This window comes from Dermacentor variabilis, chromosome 4, assembly GCF_050947875.1.
Source record: "Dermacentor variabilis isolate Ectoservices chromosome 4, ASM5094787v1, whole genome shotgun sequence".
Classification (NCBI taxonomy): domain Eukaryota; kingdom Metazoa; phylum Arthropoda; class Arachnida; order Ixodida; family Ixodidae; genus Dermacentor; species Dermacentor variabilis.
Window position 1 is genome coordinate 112599821 of NC_134571.1, and position 21094 is coordinate 112620914.

A 21094-nucleotide genomic window follows, 5' to 3' on the forward strand; every position below is an offset into this window, starting at 1 on the left:
TAGGAGATCAAATGTGCAGAAGAAAATCATTTTTACCGGAGGAAAGAACATTTAACACCGTTTGGTTTATTCCACAGTAAATAAAAGATAGGCAGAGACATCGTACATGTATACCTGAAGAGTTAGAAGATGCCCTTTAGAAGAACAGTAGGGTGTCTTTAGACTATGGCCTGCCTACAGCTTAAGTTTAAATGAATTTTCTTTTATGCTTCCCTCCCACTAACGGGATAAAACTACACATTGACATTCTTCATTAAACTTTCCTCCACCGCGCAATATGTCTTATTGCTCTCGATGAATAATAAATTTAACAGGTTTTTATGAACGCCGACGATTAAACAAAACGTTGTTGCGGAACAATCTACATAAAGTTGTGGTTGCCTTTCGTCGACATGACATGCAACGTTTAATATATCTGAGGTATCTGAGGCACTTATGCCAAAATTAATTGCAGGGTTGAATTCAGCATCATCTTATCAGCAAGTGATGGCAGTAGGTGGTACTGTGAGCTGCAAACGGTACAAGACAAATGCAGCGGGAAAAGAAGCAATCAAAAAGGTTGTCAATGAATGGAAGGTTACTGGCACTGCAATTGAGACAACGTCGCATTATGCAAGTCCTGTTCTGGTAGTGGACAAAAAAAAATTGTGAAAAACTTCTAGTGGTAGGTTATCAACGGCTCAAGAATCAGACTGGAGCAGAACACTTTCTATTACTATGTATTGATGACCAGCTGCGACGACTGTAGGGTGCAAGAATGTCCAGTTTTTGACTGTGTTAATAGCTACATCCGGATTCCACTCAGTGAGTAATCGAAGACGACGACTGCATTCATAACTTCTGATGAAACTGGCAGTTGAAGCGTATGGTGGTTGCGCTAAGAAACGGTCCACTTATGATTCAGCTACACATGAACAAGGTTTTGGGCTCTCTATGGAACGCAGTCGCATTGTGCTACATGGATGACTTCTTGATCTCGGCTAAGAACTGAGAAGCTACAAACCACAGCGCTGTAGTCTGTGTCCCTCTCTTCGTCCTGCTGTTTAGCGCTGTTTACTAATCGTAATCACGAACCAACCAGCCCAAATGCGTACTCTTCTGCATAGCTATCTTAACACAGTGTGTAATGCAGTGTGTAACACACTGTGTAATGAAAGAAGCGAATTCAAAGTCCTGGATTACTATCAACCCAAAATGCGTGACGGTGTCCTTAGAAAGATGAATACGGAAAACCCAGATATGCCAGAATAAAAAAACGCAGATAAGGAGTGGGTTTACCCTGAGGAACTACAAGCAGCTCGAAGTGAAATACTGGCGGAACAAGAAAGATCAAAGCAATACTTTGATCGAAGGCACTTTGCTGAAGAGAAGCTCAATTTTCGCGAAGTGGTAGCGGCGCCACGGTTACCTGAGCCTACAGGTGCGCCAAAAAAGACTCAAGTGAAGTTAATAGGCCCGCTAACTGTCACCGAAATCCTTCCATCTGTCGCTTACAGAGCCACCGATATCAGTGGCACGAGAGGAACTTATTCAACCACAGCCCATGTTATTCAACTTAAGTGATAGGATGGATGTAGACGCCATCGCCACGAGTCAAGCTGCGATGAAGGGTCCAGTAACCAAAATACCGACGCTTCAAGACGCAGCAAACGTGTGACAAAATGGCTTACATGTCTTCAGTACTATGTTACGTGAACTAAAGGCAGTTCATTTACAGAATGACCGAGTGTTATCGAATTCCGGGAAACTTGGCCTGATAACAGGGGTATCGGCACCATCAATAACAAGATGGCGTCGTGTGCGTATTGACTTCTTTTTTTACTTGTTTCATTAATAAAAAGGTTGTAATTAACATATATACCGCTGCAATTTAACATATATGTTGAGGTTCTTCTGAGCCTGAAAAATTGTACTTTGCTCTTCTCTACATTTCATGTACCACTAAATGTATTTTGAGAATCTCTAGACTTAATCTAGTGGAAGTGTACCCTCAATTTTTACTCTCAAACTGTCCGTCAAGCGGTGCGGTAACATGTAAGCGTAGCATTGACAATCTCGAAGGCGAATGTGCCGATGGCTACTTCATGCCACAATTTCGTTTACATGATAAAATGGCTAGCTCCCGTCCCTGTTATCTGCAATCAAGTCAGGCTCGAATACAGGTGACACGTCGATCCTACGAAACCGCTCCCCCCTCCTCCGAAATAGCGGCTCCCCCCCCCTCCCCAAATAAAAATGGAATCTTTAACAAAATTTGTTGCTGGTGTAGTTGGCTCATGCTTAACAAATGAATACTGGTAAGCGCAATTCTAAGACGGGATAGAAGACAGACACAAAAGCACACGAAAAGCGCTAAGTGAAGGCTTGATCAGCAGTGGGCTTGCGCGATCCTGGTCTGCTGTGTACTTAAGTAGGCGAAGTCTTCAGAATAAAATTTGGTTGATAGCGGTTGTCCTGTGCTTCTGTGTCTATCTTCTGTCCAGTCTTAGAATTGCGCTTACCAGTATTCAGTTGTTAAAAGAATAATTGATGGCACTCTAAAGAAGAGCGCTTGACCAACTTGCACTCGGCACTGTGTTATTTTCTTCCAGGCTGACAACGAAATATTACCGCAATCACGTATGGAGCAGCGTGTAATTAGAGTTGCGCTAAGAGTACGAAATAGAGAAAGACACTGTTTTGGAGGCTTACATAAATTTGCATGCTGTCTGCGCTGCCTCTAAATTGAGCGTCTGTCAAATTAAATCACCCGGCAAAGAGCATGCGATGAATTTGAGTCTACTCAGGCAGCTCGGGTTCTTCTTTTCCCAGCAGTTTTGTTCTTGCCAGCCATGAAACATTCCGACGATGGAAGCTGTCGTAACAAGGGAACCCTCGTCTGTCAACTGAGCCGTGCGCTACTGCTTTCTGCAATTTTGTCCTTCAACCGCTCTGGCCCCTCCTACGCGCTTGTATAGTCGGAACTTCAGAAACGTACTCCCCATCTGGCTGACAAAAAAATAGTGGCGGGTCTCTTGCTGAAGCCGTAGTTCTTTTTTTCGGGTATGCAATGAGGCAGAAAATGGTCTGCTGCTTTGAAGCCTCCTGGTTAGGTCTTTTCCTGAGTGGGATAAGGAAGGGACCAGAAAGAGAACTTTGAAGCGCAAGTCATTACGCGTCATATATATATATATATATATACATATATATACACATACATATGCTTGCATGCACTCAGCAGTGAGATAGCGAGCTTGGCTTGTGCTATCTAATGCATCTGCAATACTCGAAGGCCTGAGGCTACGAAGTAAGGACAATGGACGAACGAATCACTCAATCAAAGTACATTTGCACGTATGAATAAATGCAATATTTAATTGAAGTATAAGCGAAACTGTAGCTAAAGTGCTGATGAATTTTAGTAGAGCAATATGCTGAGATAGTCCGCAGACGGTGCAAAAAGGGCAGGAAGTGGATGCTGGACATGCTACGTGCCGTAAGGTGCCCCTCTACTTTCAGCAACGTGGATGCTCTGGCTCGCATTCATCAAACCGCGTTGGGTGGGACAGAGGTGATCCACTTCCTTGGCTATGCGAACCGAAACGTGTGATCATCCTCTGCCTTTAGTATTCGATGAATACGATGCCAGGAGTGAAACGCTTTACACTGGGCTTAGTCCTTACACTCATCGCTTTGGTTGCGCTGTCTTCGTCCAGATCAAGTCGTGTGTATTTATCGTACCCTCGTCACCAGACTGAGTGCTCGTTTTCATCTTTGCCATATGGCAAAGAAAAGCGAGGCTTTGCCGAGCGGGGCCACTGGGGATCAAACGTATGTCCGTCCGGAAGAGGGCATTTGGGAGGTGCGCGGGATAGTTATGCGTAGCTTTTTGTTTTCCTTAATTTGCCTTTATAACAATGAGTTAAAATGACGCGAACATAAGACCGTTTTATTAAACCTTTGAGAAGTTTGCCTACTCACCCGCCGAGCGTGATGCTCCATATGGGAATGTTTAAAAATTAAATGGTATGCACGGTGCGCACGTCATAGACTGACAGCGACCTGAAAACGCACCTGCGCGCATAACAAATCAAGTAGGCAAATTATTTATATCAATGCATATCATAGGGCTAATAGCGCATTTGTAGCGCGGACAAGTATGTGTCAGAAAAGTACGTGTTCTAGTTCATATAATGAGCGTTACTCCCTTATAATGAGTGGTGTTTCTTGTAAATTGAGTATAACGACGGTTCTTCTTTCTAATGTGAATCAGCTGCAAGAGCAGATCGATTCGGCGATGTCTACCCGCAGAGCGCACGCTCAAAACAGAAGCAATGATGCATATATAGTAGCTATATACAAAATTAGGAGCGCAAGATGAGCTTTCGTGCGACAAGAAAGTGAGCAGTACGTACAAAACTAGTGCCATGCAAGTAAAAAGTCCCCTTTGTCTGAATCACAGTAAAACAAGGCGCAACCTTTCATCAAACTAATAACTATCGCATGAACAAGAAGAAAGATAACTGAGGGACCCGCTTTTTGTTTCTCTCAACCACGTGACACCACCAGATAATGAAACCCAGAAAAGTGTAGACGAAATTATTGCTAGATTCAATTAAAGTGTAGAAAGGCCAAGCTAACAGGAAATGAAAGTGGACAAAAAACAGCTAGCTTGTAGAGGTTCGTTGCTTGGGCTCCCACTGGCGGCAACATATTATTACGTCCTCTTTGATTTCCCTTTATGCTATCAATTCTACGCTTCAGTTAAAAATCACAAATAATTTTCCCCATACTTTCATTAGCTTCCTCAGCTATTGGCTTTAAATTGTTGTGTTTATTAACTATGGCACAGCTTTGGTACTTGGTAACTTCAACGAGGCTTTTCTGTCATTTTGTGCATTTTTCCTTTGCAACTGGGAAGTTGTTTTTGAGAATAATTCGTCATTTTAAGTATTTTTGCCATGGCTTCTGCTCCCTGAGCTGAACGCTCCTCCCATTTCGGTCACTTTAACCAGGTCTAGCACTGTGAGCCTCAAATCTGCTGTCGTTTGGTGGATTTCATTGAATTACGAGGCACAGGACTCTCCCCACAGCCCTCCGCGCATTCGCTCAAGCCTCGGAGAGGTTTCGCTCGGAGGCTTGAGTTTCGCACGCCGAAGCCTCCAAGAGGTTTAGATAATGGGCTCTGAAGGGATCACTGAAGCGAGATAAGAGACAAACGACCGCTAACAACATTGGTAGTACGGTGAAAAAAGAAAAAAAACTTCGAAAGCTGAAAATTTATTTGTCGCACCGACCTCATTAAACGCTATTAGAATTGGCAGGCATGCAAAATTGTCCGCTAGAGAATGCGAAAAAGTAAGAAAGTTTAAAATTAAAGTCAATGCTCTAATTAGAGAGAACAGATATCACTAAAGTCAGTTGAAAAGCTACAAAAGAAGAATGAAAACTTACAGTCTATGCAAAAGAAAGCAAAATGAATAGACACAACATCGATTAAAAAGAAGTAAATTAGAGATCAGAAAAGGAAGCCTAGCTAGGAAGTGCTCTACCACCACAAGGATCTTTATGACCGCCGTGCGGCACGCATGGTTCAGCACCACGGCAGTCCCGCTACATCGGGCGCCGAGCTAAAATACCTGAGTGTGAAGTTCCTCTATCGTGGGCGCGGCAAGAAATATCATTGAGTTTGTTTTGTTCATCCATACGCACTTTAGTTCAGCCTCAGTCAAAGCCAAACCACGACAGGAAATTGGCAGCGTGAAGCAATAGAAACATGCTGAGGAGCTTGTAAGGAACATCGTGCCATTGGTCAGCGGGGTCATCCAAAGAAAGAAGCACACAAATGGTTTTTAGGAGGAAATGTATGCCTCACCCTATATCTGGCACTGAATGTCGGGCAGTTTTGAAAATTAGTGGAAAGAGCAAAGGGCTTTTATAAACCAGCGTACACTAAAGAAAGCGGCGGACGACAGTTATGATAATTGGCTCTCAATTCACATGAACCCGATTTGAAGTCATTCAATGGCCCTTTACAGCCATCACAATCACATCGTGTGTAGATATAAAAATCTACACTCGATATGTATATATATATATATATATATATATATATATATATATATATATATATATATATATATATATATATATATATATATATATATGTTGGCGGCTACCGGGCTCGTGTCAGGCTTCCCTTTTCTCGATTTTCCGCTACAGCGCTGTTTTTATTGACGGCATGCGTACCGTATGGCATCCTTTTCACCGGTGAAGTTACTTGAAACAACACCTGGACCAAAGCTTTTGCATGTCAGTGCATTCCATATGCATTAGTAGCACATTGTTTGAAAATTACATACAGCACCTCAAATAAAACGGCCGTCCTTAGAGCGGCGAATTACGTGCGTGCGATGACCTTTTCAACGGGGGTTTTATTAAGCCACTTCGCTACCCACCGCTGTAACTTAGTGACAGTGGTGTTGAACTGCTGAACTGAAGGTCAGGGTTTCGATCATGGATACTGCACACGCATTTTGGCGATGGCGATATGCAAAAACGATTGTGTATTTTACGTAGGCAAAATTAATTAGTCGGCAAGGCTACCACGAGCCTCAAAATCGGACCTTGGTTTTCGCGGATAAGACCCTATAATTTAATTCAATGATAGGGTACTACGTTACGCCGGTAATTTCCAAGTGCTTAAAAATTTTATTCTGTATTTTTACGTACCAAAACAATGTTTTGATTCAGAGGCACGCCTTAATGGAAGACTCCGGCTTTTTGACCACCTGAGGTCATTCAACGCGCTCTCAATGCATGGTACATGGACATTCTTTTGCATATCAATCCCATCAAAACGCAGCAGCCGCGACCGGGATTCGATCCCGCGACTTCGTGCTTAGAAGAACAATACCACGGCCAGTAAACAACCACGGTGGGCTCAATGTTTAAGATTGCTTGACGGCATGAGGAGCAATGCGTTGGTGACTAAATTCTCAACATGTCGTTACAGTTTCTATGGTGAACGTCCAAACTCCGTACAGGGAGCTTGTTCGTAAAAGCTGTTTGCGATTGCTCGGGCTCCTTCACTAATAATATGTCCGATGCCCCGTTTAGCTGGCGCGCGGTCTTTAAACACGCGTGAAAAAAATCACGCACTCACTCCTCTGAGAGTTGTCTTAATATGCCCTAAGCATTGTGCCACTTCCTCATCGCCACGCAGCCCTGTGTCATTATCAAAGTTATGAAAATTGATCCGGCGATTACAAACGACAGCGCTGCGGCGGCACAAACTGGTGTGGGTGGCAGCGCAATGTGCGTCGATGATGCAAGCAAACTACTGCATGTAGCGGCGCCAGGTGCGCTGATGACGTTCCGATCATTATAAGCCCTTATCGCTCCTTACCGCTTATCCATCCGAGTCAAACCATTATGAGCCAGGACAAAACGTACTCCGGTGGCGCCCGCGTGGCGCGGCCGCGCGTACCGTATCTTGGAAGCGATCGGCGAAATGGGCAGAGTGCGGCACGTGCTAAGAGCTCCGTGAGCGCTGTGTTCTCACCGTTTCGTTGACGTGGAAGCGTGAGGCAGCTCGAAGGTGAACTCGCTCGCTGCTGCGGGCGCTATCTCTTCAGCGATCGTCTTACGGAGCATATACGGATGGACGGATGGTTTTCCTCGTCGGGAAAGCATCGAAATGCTTACGCATTTAAAACTTTTCTGTGAAAGCGCTTTCTGATGCCCAGTGCGAGTCTGATCCTACGCTCCTTGATGGTCGCATATTTTAGTTCGCACGTTCTTGCTTATTTAACTTGTGCAACAAGCCTCCTATGAACGCGCGACTCGAGGAATGAATCTTGAATGCTGCTCTGAAAGAAATTGATGGGCAAATGTTTGACAATGTCCAGTCATAAGGATTAGTTAACTATAACGCATAAACAGGATTTCAGAAGCCTGGATATTGAATGTGAAACGGGCGTATTTGAAAGGCAAGGTGCAATGATAGCATTTTAACGTAACTTCTATCGAGCGACTGTATAAACAGACATATTTTTGGAAACGCAATGTTACTAAGATGACAGACGAGAAAATTTTTTTCTTCAGAGACGAGAACAGAAATGTTTTGATGCTGCACTGAAGAAGCCCAAAGTTCGTTTGACAATGTCTGCTTACACCGGTTATCTCTGTATTTATACACGATTTCAAACTTTTAAGGGGCTCGATTTGTCTGGCTTGTTTTTCCGAGTATTTTGATGACATGCTGAGTATATATATAAAAAAATGTAGCTGCGAATCAGGGAGCAGAATGTACATCATTGAGTGCATGCACCACAAGTTCTGAACAAAAGGTTGTTTTTGCAAGATGCCAAGCTCGCTTTTGTCATACAGCCAGCATCAATTCAAGCACGGATATGACCGCCGTCAGTCCATTTACGGCTCCGTATATAAGCATTACCTCTTTTTAGCGTTATCCACATATCGACATCTTCCTGAAACACTTGTGTTCTGCCCCATCGAAAATGTAATAAGACAACATAGAGTAGAACAGGAATGGAAATGCTTTTCAGCCGGGTTATAGACCCACGAGAAGTATCGAGGGAGGAGTTGATTGATTAGGCGGAACGAAAGCGCTCTCTATTGCTCAGGGTCCATTGACCATCGCTTAGAACACCGTTTCGAGAACGACCTGCAGGAAGACAAATGGAGTTCCCCAAGACAAATGACACTTAGTCCGCTGCCGAAGAAGGAAACAAGTCATTTGCTTATTGAAGAGAGCAGAATAGCTCTTAGAATCTGGCGTGAAGGCGCTGGGAAGCAAAAAAAGCGAAAGCTGGTGGCCCTGTTTCTGAAAGAATGTCAATCATTAGCTCGAATGATGCCGAGAATGACGTTGCAACCTTGTAAAACATTTAGGTCAGGTTATTTCGTTGCTGTGCTAAACACTGCCTTTGTTCAGGACTGACGTACGCATCGAAAAGTATTGTAGCCTCACAGACTATCAACAAACTTATTACCGCATGGCAGAGCAACACTGCTGGGAATTGGCGCGGATGTTTACATTTGTCCCGACGAGCAAAACAAAAAGGTGCCGAACGTGTTCAGATGTAAAAATCGATTTGAATGACGGCAATGGAGCTCTATTGCCTTCTTTTAAGCAAACCAGAACAAAAGCAAGCGCAGCGCTCTCTATCAAGATTGATATTGTGCTCAGCCAACCCGAAAAAGTGCATGCTCACTGCATTCACAGTCAGAATGTTTGGGACACGCTCAGGAGCGCCACGTTTCCGTTGGGGCGATAAATTGAGTCAGACATTACTTTTTGTGTGTGTGTGTGGGGGGGGGGGGGGGGGTACAACCGGACTGGATGTAAACGTGAGGATGTCAGTCCACTTGCTCTCTGCACCAATGCCAGCCCTGACGTTTCTATAGAAGAGCCATTAACAAATGAAAAGCGATGAAGAAATGCTTTACAACGTACTTCCGTAGGTGCCTTTTGTCCGTATCGTTCTTGCCATCCTCTTGAAAGCACTGCGTATGAAGGCGCGCACACCATTTCTATAGAGTGTGATTCACCCTCCCAAATCATGACAGTTGGAAAAAAAAAGTGCCAGTCTCGCCCGCAACGCGAAACATCGCGTGCAATAGGAAATTATTAAACAGCTGCACAAAGTAAGGATAGGAGCTTTATCGGCCATATAAACTTGTAAACATTCGCTTACTAACTAAATGAACAAGCATAGTGTCACGTGCGCACAAGCAAACATGAACACATCTCACTCGATGACCGCGGTAGCTAGCTGACAAAACGCTGGAGTGAAAAAGCGCGGCAGCAGCAGCGAGGAAATTGACCTTCGTGCTGCGTCTCGCATAAACGCGAGCTAAGCCGCCGATACACCCCAGCGTGCGGCGTATACACTGTCCCAGGTGGCTTTCAAGATACAGCAGCCCTGCCGGGTGGGCGCAGCCTCCCGCACCACCAAAAGTAAAACAAGTCCCCTCCCCCCCCCCCCCCCGCGCACTCCCTACCTTCCCTCCGGAGCCTTGCACGCGAAGGAAAATGGCGTGCTTCCTACCCGCTTCCTTCCCTTGTGTGCGAGAGAATGAGCCGCGATTCCCGACTCGCTGTCACAGGCTTTCACTCGCACTTACAGCATACGGCGCGCGGCGACAGTTTAATCGCCCTCGAACGATACGGGACCTCATGATCAAGCTGACGGCGACTGCGACGCCTACGGTGACGGCAGAACTGCGCCTGAAGTGTCCATATAATTGCCTATCGCGAGCGATAAAAAAATCAGACTCCATTCCACTCTGTGAAAGTGGATGTACAGCGAAGTTGTTGCCGACGTTAGACAAGCACAACGGTTATTAGGCTACAACAGCCACCACACCTGACGTTAGACAAGCACCACCACCAGAAGCGATGTTCGTCACGCGCGCACGCACATGTGGCCGAAGTGCCGCATACTTCATTCTTCTAGACGCTTCGCGAAGGGCAAGTGCCTTATTGAATTAATTAATTTTTTTTAAAGTACATTGCGTCGGGAAATTTCTAAAATATGACTTGCACACAAGCTGCACACGTGATAGATTTGTGTTGTAATTAGATTATACGGGAAAACATATTTGCGTTACGCGGAAGCTGAACGAGAAAGCCCTTTCAAGGCGACAGCGTTAAGGAGCCCTCATCACGGAATATCCGGCGTCGGCGTCTCGCGTCGGCATCTAGCGTGTGGCGTCGGACATTGTTTCGAGAAAAATAATTTCATATTACCCATACTCAGGCCATCCATGGGACGCAAATAATTGACTGAACTAATTGAATTTCTGAAGCTAAAGTACACGGAAAAATCGTAAACTACGACATACACACAACCTACAGACATGATAGCTCTGGGACTGTAATTCGACTATGCGAGAAAACATCCTTACGTTACTCAAAAACTCAAAGAAACCCCTTTTCCAGCGTTTCTACAATTCACGGGCCGACTGCGGCGTCCGCTATTTGCGCACGCCGGCGCGTGGGTGTCTCACAGGACACGGAGCGGCGCGCACGGTTCCTTGCAATACCTCCAGCGCGCGCTCGCCTCCGCCGCATCGCGGTCTACGTAAGCGGCCGCGTTTCTACCACAAACTCCTCCTTCGTCCGTAGCGTTTGCGGCCAGCGTTTCCCCTTAAACATTACGGTTACATACGGTCCAGTTGCCGCAAAGTATGAGAAGCTGTCAGGGATCTTTGAATGCTATCGCGTTCCACTCTTAAAGGTGAAGCTTAGGCGTCCTCCAAATTTTTCAGCTGCCATTTGACGCCTGTCTGAGTGGCCGCGGCCGCAAGGTGGCGGTGATGTTTTCGGACACTGTTAGCCGTAATGTTGAATTCGGTCGCATAACATGCTGTGCGACAGATGCAATGGGCAAAGTACCCACGCATCAACGAAAGATACATTTTGTTTACACGTACGTCGCGCGCGCGCGCACGTTTGCGGAAAAGCAGCATACATCCTCATTCTTCTAGGCCCTCCGCGAAGCCAAAGTACCTTATTGAAATGATAGAAATTTTCAAAGTAAATTGCGCCAGCAAATTCGTAAAGTACGGTTTACATACAAACTGCAGACGTCATAGCTTCGGATCGTAATTCCAATATACCAGGAAGCATTATTCTGTTGCGCAGCCACTCAAATATAAAGCCCTTTTCCAGCTGTCGTTTGAACTCTGTCAGAGTGGCCGCGGCCTTTAGGTGGCCGTACTGTTTTTGGCTGAGCACGAGCCCACAAAAATCCAGACCAACTAGAGGCTAACAGCTTCGCAGCAAAAGAAGACAGAAGCTAACCAAGGCTCTGCTTAGCGCAGCAATGCTCTGTTCTAGCACCATGGAAAGCTGAAGCCGGCACAAGCAGTAAACCAGTCGCGAGTGTTCCCTTTAGTCATTGACAGTGCAGGTATACAGTGTAGCAGAATTTTCAGGGAATGAAGCACATATTTAAGGATGAACGAAGTACTTGTGCGTGAAGATATTATGCGAGGTGGACGGCAGCCATCAAAACTGACAGCCACAAGTTCATCCTAATGATGCCGTGGTGGACACTTATTTGTTCGGTCGTGCTTGCAGATGAGCAATAGAATGCTTGCACACAGGGTTAAATGTAAGGACGTTCCACGCTACACAGCATGCTAAGACATGTTTGATTTTTTCAAATACGGTCCAAACGTTCGAAGTACAAGAAAGTATAGAAAAACAGGTACTCTGGTCGTGGATCATCGTACATTATTCAGAAGCCAGCACAAGGAGATTAAGAGGGATAAAAAAACGTCAATTTTAGCCCTGCTATTAGTGGTGCCAGCTTGTCAAAATTCACGCACTGCATAGGCAAAATTAGTTTCCAGCATTCGTGGAGGGCAAACATTTTTCTTTTCCTCGACTTGGAAGGTGACGGCAGTTTTCCAGTAAGCCAGAGGGACCGAAACGAGACAGAAACTGCGCTCGCTTACAACGTCAGCTCAAGAGGAAAAATGCAGATGGGAGATTTTCATACAACAACATTTTCATAACCAGGTGTGTTTGACGGCGCATTGACGTGAACACTTTGTTTACAGAAATCCCATGTTGTGTCTCTAATCCACACCGTCACTTTCTATCACCACACTAGTTCGATACATTAGCTTCGGGAAGCAATAGGAAGATAGGAGTTGGCTATCGAGAAAGTAAAGTGCCACGCAGGCAAGTTTTATGCCATAAATACACATCAGCACTTGTCTGTCAGCTGTTGTGTGGGTGGTAAAAGTTCGACTCCGTTGTTGAATACAATCCGAAAAGGCCTTATTTCAACGACACGGAAATCCTCACTTCGTAGAACACGGGGGACCAGCTGAGTCTGTTCTCAGGCTGCAAAATGTGTAGTCCTGGCTGACGCAGTGACCATATACACCGTTGTGATAATAATACTTGCAGTTTAATAATTACGCCGCATGAGAAATGCGTCTTAGACTCAACGTAAACCAATATAACGGCAAAAAACAACCACTGGAGCAGTATATTATCAACTTTGCTGTGCCTTGCTACTTTACCTTTAGAGCTATGTAAGCTTAACAGTAATTAAAAAAAACACCAAGAAACTGCATGTGTGACTTCTGACGCTTCTCCTATTCTACAAACAACACAGTGGGTCCAGTATAGTAATACATACCTGGGAACCTTTGCAGATGGAATTTTTTATAATAGACACGCTATGACAGGCCAGGAGAAGGAAGGGAATTTACCCTTTGCACTTCTTGTTGCCCTTAGCACAAGCCTTTTGTGGGAAACGTGCGTATTTTATTAACGATTATTCGCCTTTAGCAGCACACTATAAGCAACGAACTTGACACAGTGCATTGTTCTTAGACCACATTCATATTCATAGACTTTGCCATTGCCCATTTTGCGTGCCTCAGAGGATTGTATGAAGAAGCTTGCTTCAAGCAAGAACCCCTTCAGTATGAAGCGTTTCGCGTTGCCACGAAAGGGCAGCATAGGCACGATTCTCTTTCTTACACGTAGTACTTCTGAAACATTACGCAGCCCCATACTGTGACCCATTTCTAACTACGCTTAGCAGAATCTGCTTTTCGTCAAATTTAACCCAACCTTCGTAATATCATATATAGAACGGGCCCCCAAGTCTGAAAGATTATATAGAGTTTGGGGGCCGGTATTTGATAGCAAGCAACAACTACGGTGCGCATTTTGAAGCGAAACTTCCTGTGCCTATACTTTTCCTGGTTACGCGCGGTTGTTGTCTGCGGGATTGGTCAGTATCAAGGCGGATATGTTTGCAAATATCTGCAAAAACGTTATATCTGCGCCGAACGGTAGTACCAGAGAACGGGCTTAATTACCATTCTCGGGGACCGCCAAGTATTTCGAATAAGCACACGTCGTGTTTTGAATAAGAAAGACAGAGTTTTTACACCTAAACTGAACAAATCCTTTCGCCTCAAATGTATCTAAATCACACCGTCGTGTTAACAAAATGGTGCATTATATGCAATAGCTTCGTCTATTTACTTGATTTTCGTGGATTTATCAATTCGACATGTGCCACTAGGTGTGTGCGCGTACTTTGCCATTCCTCCAGAATGGGTATGTCCCAATGTGACACAAGAGGTACCGAATTCTTAAATTTAGCTCGATAGGGGTTGTACGGTTCTGTGCGCAAAAGCTGCCATTACCATTCTACCCTTGTGGAGTACCGTGCATCGCTTTGATCCACGCTACATCATTGCGTAAACGCATCACACTGCGTACCCACCTGATTTGGTGCTATTTATTTTGGCATGGCTTGTGAGCGGTGTAGTAAGTAAACGCACAATTGCATGACACTAAAGGTATTTCCTTTGTGACTGATAAACTTAACATTGCATATGGTTGCATGCTGCATGGCAAGAAATTGTACATATTTGTACGCACCACGATTAATTATTCAGTATTTATTTAACCACTGAAATAAAACTTCACATTGATTCCAACATGATTGATCTGCATAGCTTGTCATTATTGTTATTTTACTATTGTTACTACAGTTATTATTATCATTATTATATCAAACATGCACCTATCACAATAGTTGAGGTGGGCTACCAGTATTTTTCTGAAAGGATCGTAATGCCTACGAAGAAGTCGTGAGAAACAAAAGGAAAAGAAGAGAACGAGCGCACCGTAGCACAAGATACTGCTGAATGCCATATGTTGAAGGCAACGACAACTACTTTGTCAATATATGCCATGTTTTAAAGGTGCATCATCATCAACAACAACAAAAACATCCCACAAAGAGCATAAGCCCTACAGACGAGAGTCAATCCCGCTGATGGGAAGCATTAAATACAGCGCTAATATCCTCACGCCAAGTTGATGCTGGTCCACTTGGAAATAAAAAATTATTATTGAGCGTAGTTTGGAGAAATTACAAAGCGGCTGAATCTTGCACAGCAGCACAGAGCAGAGACATTGTATTTGGCACCAATAGTAGTTTAAAGGCCGCAAAAATTGGACCACTTTTCCTAAAGGGTATCCATCACTTTCCTTTTCTAAGAACCTTGAAGACTTAAGCATCACCTTATATTTTGCTTACAGTTTCGTAAACTTAAAAGAAAGCAACTAGGCGTGATTACCAAGATGGCATTACGCGAATGTAACCTTGTCCAGCCAATCGCCCGGCCTTTCCTCTCTCTCTCTCGTTCTCTCTCTCTTCAACCAATTTTTCGTAGCAACTTTGCTGTATCTTTGAACGACTCCTCTCAGAAGCCATGTTATTCTAGCCAAATGTCTAAAGCAACGAAAGGGCGAAGCACCTCGCAAAATCCACCCCTGCCGCCTTCTGGTACAGCACATACCTCGATCGCTCAGATCTGATGTCCTTCCTTACACTGTTGTGCTGCGTCAAAGATAACTGAAGAGTAGCTGACAAAAAGAAAACACAGTGCGGTAACATTGTCACATATCAAGACCCGGTTATCATCAAGCCGAACGACCGCAGGAACTAGCAAGCAAAAGTTTCGCCCATCCAGGGCTCTGTTTCTCTTTTTCTTCTCTCTAATCATTCCTTCCCACTGGTGCCTCCGAACTTCTTCCAAAGTTACCGTGGTTTCTCAGAAAGGACACTGTGGCGAACCTACGACACTCGGATAGGCGTGGCGTGACTGTCGACAGATGCCCCAAGACGTATAAGTGAAACCTTCTTCAGAAGAAACCTGAAGCTCGAATGAAACAGTAGAACTCAAAAGAAGGCACACGTGACCGCCGGACCAATAAAAATTAATGAAGACAGCCTACGGGATGAAAGCTTTCCCGCCGCGTCTCGGTCTTTCGCAATACTTTGTCAGGTTCGCATTTGTACTGTGTCTTCCACAAGCTGGTGTCCCCTTTTTTTCTCAAGCCATCGAAGATGTTGCCGCCTGTGTCAAAGTGATGGGGGTGTTCGCCAAAAGCCAATGACTAAGCCTATTTACGATTTTTTTTTTCGTCATCCGCAATGTTCTCCCGTATAGGCTCGCACATTGCTCGTTTCTTCTCTTACCCATGATCTTCTGACATGCTGGAGACATTTGCCTGTTTTATTGATAAGCACTACCGCTTTTTTATGGCTGTGATGGCCTATCGTGGAGAGAACCGTTATATTTCTTGTTGTCGTTCCATCCCAGAACAGTCCAACTAGAATGTGTTATTGGCGTTCGGTACCATTTTGCATTTTGGAAGGCGACGCGAACTTTAGCTCCCGTCCCCTCTTGCCCTGCGCCAGCCCTCACAAAATGATAAAAAAATTCCTAATTTGCTTTGGCTTAAAGTTGGGCATGGGTTTAAAATATGCGGTGCTGATTAGTTTAGACGCCATCAACGTAATGACTCATAACAAATGTATATTGCTTTTGGCAAAAAGGCTGCAATGTTTATCACAACACTTCAATGAAACAGAGCGATGAGACACGTAATATCGTCTTTCATTTCATTTGCTATAGGTGCTTTAGGTGTACGGCGTCTTTTGCTCTGTTTTTTTGTCCATGCTCGTAATAAACCTGAGGTACACTAGTATCACCGATGCTATTGATAGAGCGCTCGTTGATATAAAAGAAAAGTGATAAAAGCGCTCGTTGAGAGCTCTCACAATGATTTCTCGTTCACATATTGCGCACAACACAGTTACTCGCTAAAAAAACCCAATCCCTCGCTTGCATCATTAATTGGTGAAGTAAAAGATCTGGGAACACCTAAGCACTTCTTATGGGTCGTCAATGCGATAGCATTACTGCCCAATTGAACTCTGCTGAACGGCCCTTCGAGTTAACTTCTCGCGGGCAAGCGAGTGTGTTGAGACTCTTGGTCAATGCCTCCTAGATAGCGTAAGGCCGGTGCACTTCAATCCTTAACGCCATGCTACCTTGCCCGACTGCCATGGATTCTAATGGGGATGCCCCCGAGTAAGCCGCGGCGATTTTGACGTCACCGCTTTCGTCAGGTCGGGAGTGGCAATTGAAATTGCCGTCAAAGTAGCATGATTGCCATGAAGCAGGGTTTGCAGGCCTGCTAGCTAGAAGGTGCTGGTTTAGCCAAGTGGCTAAGACACTCGGCTTTTGAGCGTGGGGTCGGATGTTTGAAACTTACTACCGCCAACATTTTTCCTTTCGAAGTTCCGTTGAAATTTCCTACAGGGAACGCACGAATAACACAGGCTTCCAAGAGCGAAGGTGAGGTGTCGTCGCGGTGATGCCCTGTCCACCTAGTGCGCCAGCACGGCAGCAGGAGTCCCCTTACGCCAGCTCTGCTCTGTCGCGGCACGCAGGTGACGTGGCGTTGCAGCCAATGGCCATTTAGGTGCCGTTTATCTGCTACAGACGCTGGCTTCTTCGCGTAATTGGCTATTCGATGCTTTCGCATCGAAAAGGTTGCATCTCGCAAGGATTTGCTCCCTGCAGTAGTTAAAGTATGGACTGCGGAGTGCGTGGCTATTCTACCACCTCGCGGAAACCAAAGGGCGCGAATATGTGCAGTCACCCATTACGTCCCATATCACAGTTCGCGGTACGGCTTTGGGGTCTTTGGTTTTCACTAGATTTCAGAAAAAGCGCGCACTCTGCTCTTTGCATTTAAACAACAGCAAATATTACATAAGCTAAGCTCTCCTGCTATTGGTTCGCCTATGGATGGCTCGCAAGAAGCATGGTGAGATAGATTTACTAAAACACCTCTGACGACTGCCCATATCAGTGCTCTACTGCACGGTGCGTGGCCTTAGGGGGAAGCTTTAGCTCGGGGGCTCCTATCCAAATAGATGGGAAAGGAGAAATTGTTTCTCTCGGCAACCACTGAACCAAATTTGATCAGGTTTGTTGCATTTAAACGAAAAATCTGAAATTCACTGACTGTTGGTAGCGAATTTCTTGTTTAGGCCGTCCTATCTTCATAAATATTGTTGAAAATTGCAAATTATCAGAAAACGAAACTATAACTTTTAAAACTCTGTAACTCAGCAATAAAAAACGATATCACAATTCGGTGAGTTATATGTAACAGTATGACAAAAGCGGAGAAAGTTGATGCACCACATATTGCACTCAAATGGACCATTAACAGGTGCATTGGACCTTCGCAAATCCCTTGCAAACAATGTAACAAATTCACGTAAGATGCAAAGTGAAATCAAATTTGTCCACTTTGGATGCTCTAACGGATGCAGTTTAGAGAACTGCGGCATCGGTTTTTAGTGCAGAGCTACTAATTTGTAAACTTGGTGCTTCCTTTTTTTACAAACTGACCAATCTTTGACGTCTTATTTTCAAGAATTCGGGCCCTAAATCAATATTCCTCTCACAACAGGCACAAGAATCTAAGATCTAAGATTTCGATGATTGCCGACTGTGCTCGCTGCTGTTGTGCATTGAGTGCAACTTTTTTTGCTGGACACAAGTTCGCCCAATAAAGGGTTATGATTTCGAAGTCACGCTTCTAACAGCGTGTTATTAGACGCCGTGACGACAACGTGACAGTACAAGTGACTGAAAAACCACATATGGAGATATGAAAATAGCCCTTAATAATACGCTATTACTAGTGTTATGCGTTTTTAGGGTTTATTCTACGGTAAATTCTGTGGATGCTTTATGAAATTGTGTTTTTAAAACAAATACTCATTTTTGGGGGTGTTTTAATTGGACACATGGTTACATGCCCCATAATCTGAGTTTTCCCGGTTTCAATTATTTATTACAAAATTCAGACAGCTGTTCTCTAATATCAGAAAATGTCACTACTACAATAGATATATTGAAGGACTGGTGAAATAATTGTCGTTGGTTACAACTTGTATTACATGTAAGCAGACATTCCAAAGTTTGCGCCCGCCACTGCAGTACGCTTCTTCTTCACGACACCGCACACAAACATTGTTTCAGCGATCGCAATAGATACTGGAAAGGCTAGGAGATGCAGTTAAGGAAGAAGAGGGCAGTCATGGTCATGCATACGCCAAAATACTATAGGCTCTATAATTTCTTTGGCATGCTATGCATGATACTGGAAAAAGAAGTATCCCGCATCTCAGGGGATAGCAGTGACATCTGGCACAACTAGGGCAAACAATGGCAAGTAAGCCTCGAACGTCGGGGGAAAATATGTCTTTACGTTGAGGTTTACACTTTGCACCCAGTACCAATATATAGCTGTTACCCTGGACTTCCCTGGCAAGCTTTCTTTTGACAGCCCAGTTACACTCCTCACCCACTTTGTAGTAGTAGTGTCTAAAATAACCGAATGCGTTAGGTTGCTTTTTTGCTCAGCAATGTCAAGCACGCCATCAACTTCCTCACCGAAGTTCAATAGCGTGTAATCGCTCCACTGAACAAAGAGACCATTCAGGCGCACAGCAAGGACAGGGTATATTTGGTCGACTGAATTCAAGTCCTTCTTAAGGTGCTCTACGTTGGGCAACAATTCATTAGATGTTTTTTAACAATATTTATTTGACGAGTAGCTCGTACACACAGTCACTTGTTTGCGCGGTCATTTTCAGCGTTTCACATTTTGTGCCTATGACACTCCATGGATTGCGCCTCCTGCATCTTCATGATGTCATACAGTTGTCATGCTTGGGGTGTTTGTGGTGAAATGCATTTGCCAGTTCAAATAACTAACGCCCTTCGGGAATATTTTAGGGCTATGTGCTCTCAAAATCTGAGTTCTTCAAATAAATGTGAGCTCCGAAAAAAAATACCAACAAGTGTCCTTCGGAGTTTTTCGGAATTTATCCAAAACGCAGAACCCGCATTATTGCCTGCAGTTAATGTTTCAGCACACCTGACAATCACCACCCTGCGTATATATCTGCCTATGCACAGCACTTCCTGGAAACTACGAGGTTTCAATTCAGCGGCTGGCAGCAATGAGGTCTTCACGGAACGACGCGGTCGTTTACGCAGTTGCCAGTTACACCTTGAGAACAAGAGTTAAAGAATGAACGAGAACTATAAATAGGAAGGACGCGCCATGATTATCGCACATCTCATCTATGCATGCCGAAACTGAGGCGAGGCCCAATGATCTTGCCTGCCAGGCTTTCGTGTTTTGCTTAGACAGAGTACGCAATTAGGAGTAGTTCACTCAATTAAGGATAATGCGCCCAGAGTGAGCCTAACGATGCGTACAATGTGCAATAGAAGACTAACTAAAGCGCAGTAATAATTCCTTCTTCGGCGAGGCAACCGTCGAGCTCGCCAATGTCTAACTTGCAGCGAGGGGGAAAAAAAGCAGATTCTGCTGCTTCTCGTTGATAGCTGCTTCCGCCAAGACATTTGCATGGTACGAATTCAAGGGACTGCGCTAAGGAAGAAATAGTCCCGACGCAGGTCGCATCATTCGCGCATTTCAGGCGAAGCGGCTACCATTCCACTAGGAACTTAATGGCTGCTCGAGCAACTATAGTGCTAATGTTGCAGTTTTCGCGCATTTCAGGGAAAGCGGCTACCATTCGAGTACGAACTTAATGGCTGCTCGAACAACTATAGTGCTAGCGCTTTCCCTATAGCACCTAAGTGCGCTAAGTCACGGCAAACTTGCCGGAAGGTGAGGAATGTTCATGGTAAAATAAACGAAACGTGTAGCACAAAAATGAAAATAAAGTGAACCCTTCAGCTTTGAAGCAGTGAGAATATGTGTCCATTTGAATGTCTCGGGCAGAAAAAAGCTAGTATCTCGTTATGGCTGGTTGCGCGAGCTTTGCTACAAATACCAGGCAACGATGGCGTCGTAATCATGGCAAAATGCTCGAAGCTTTCAAACTTTCGCTGTCGTCGCAGCCGCCCCCGTCGTTTCTGTAAGAATCCTTGTAGAACAGAAGTTTATGCTCGAACCTTGTTCACTCAGCTTTGAGTGCCCGTTGAGCTAAGTGGATTGGCCTCGTCGTTAGGCAAATAGGCAGCGGGATGGAAGCGAAAGACGGCAGATGCTGTTGCTGAAACAAAAGAGCTGGCGCAGCTGTTGCTCCATTTGCTTCGCGTTGGTTTAGTCCGTTGTAACATGCGAACAGCTGCTATGTCGAGGAAACCTTAAACGCTTTCCATGCTTTGAGAGCGTTAACGTAGAGGG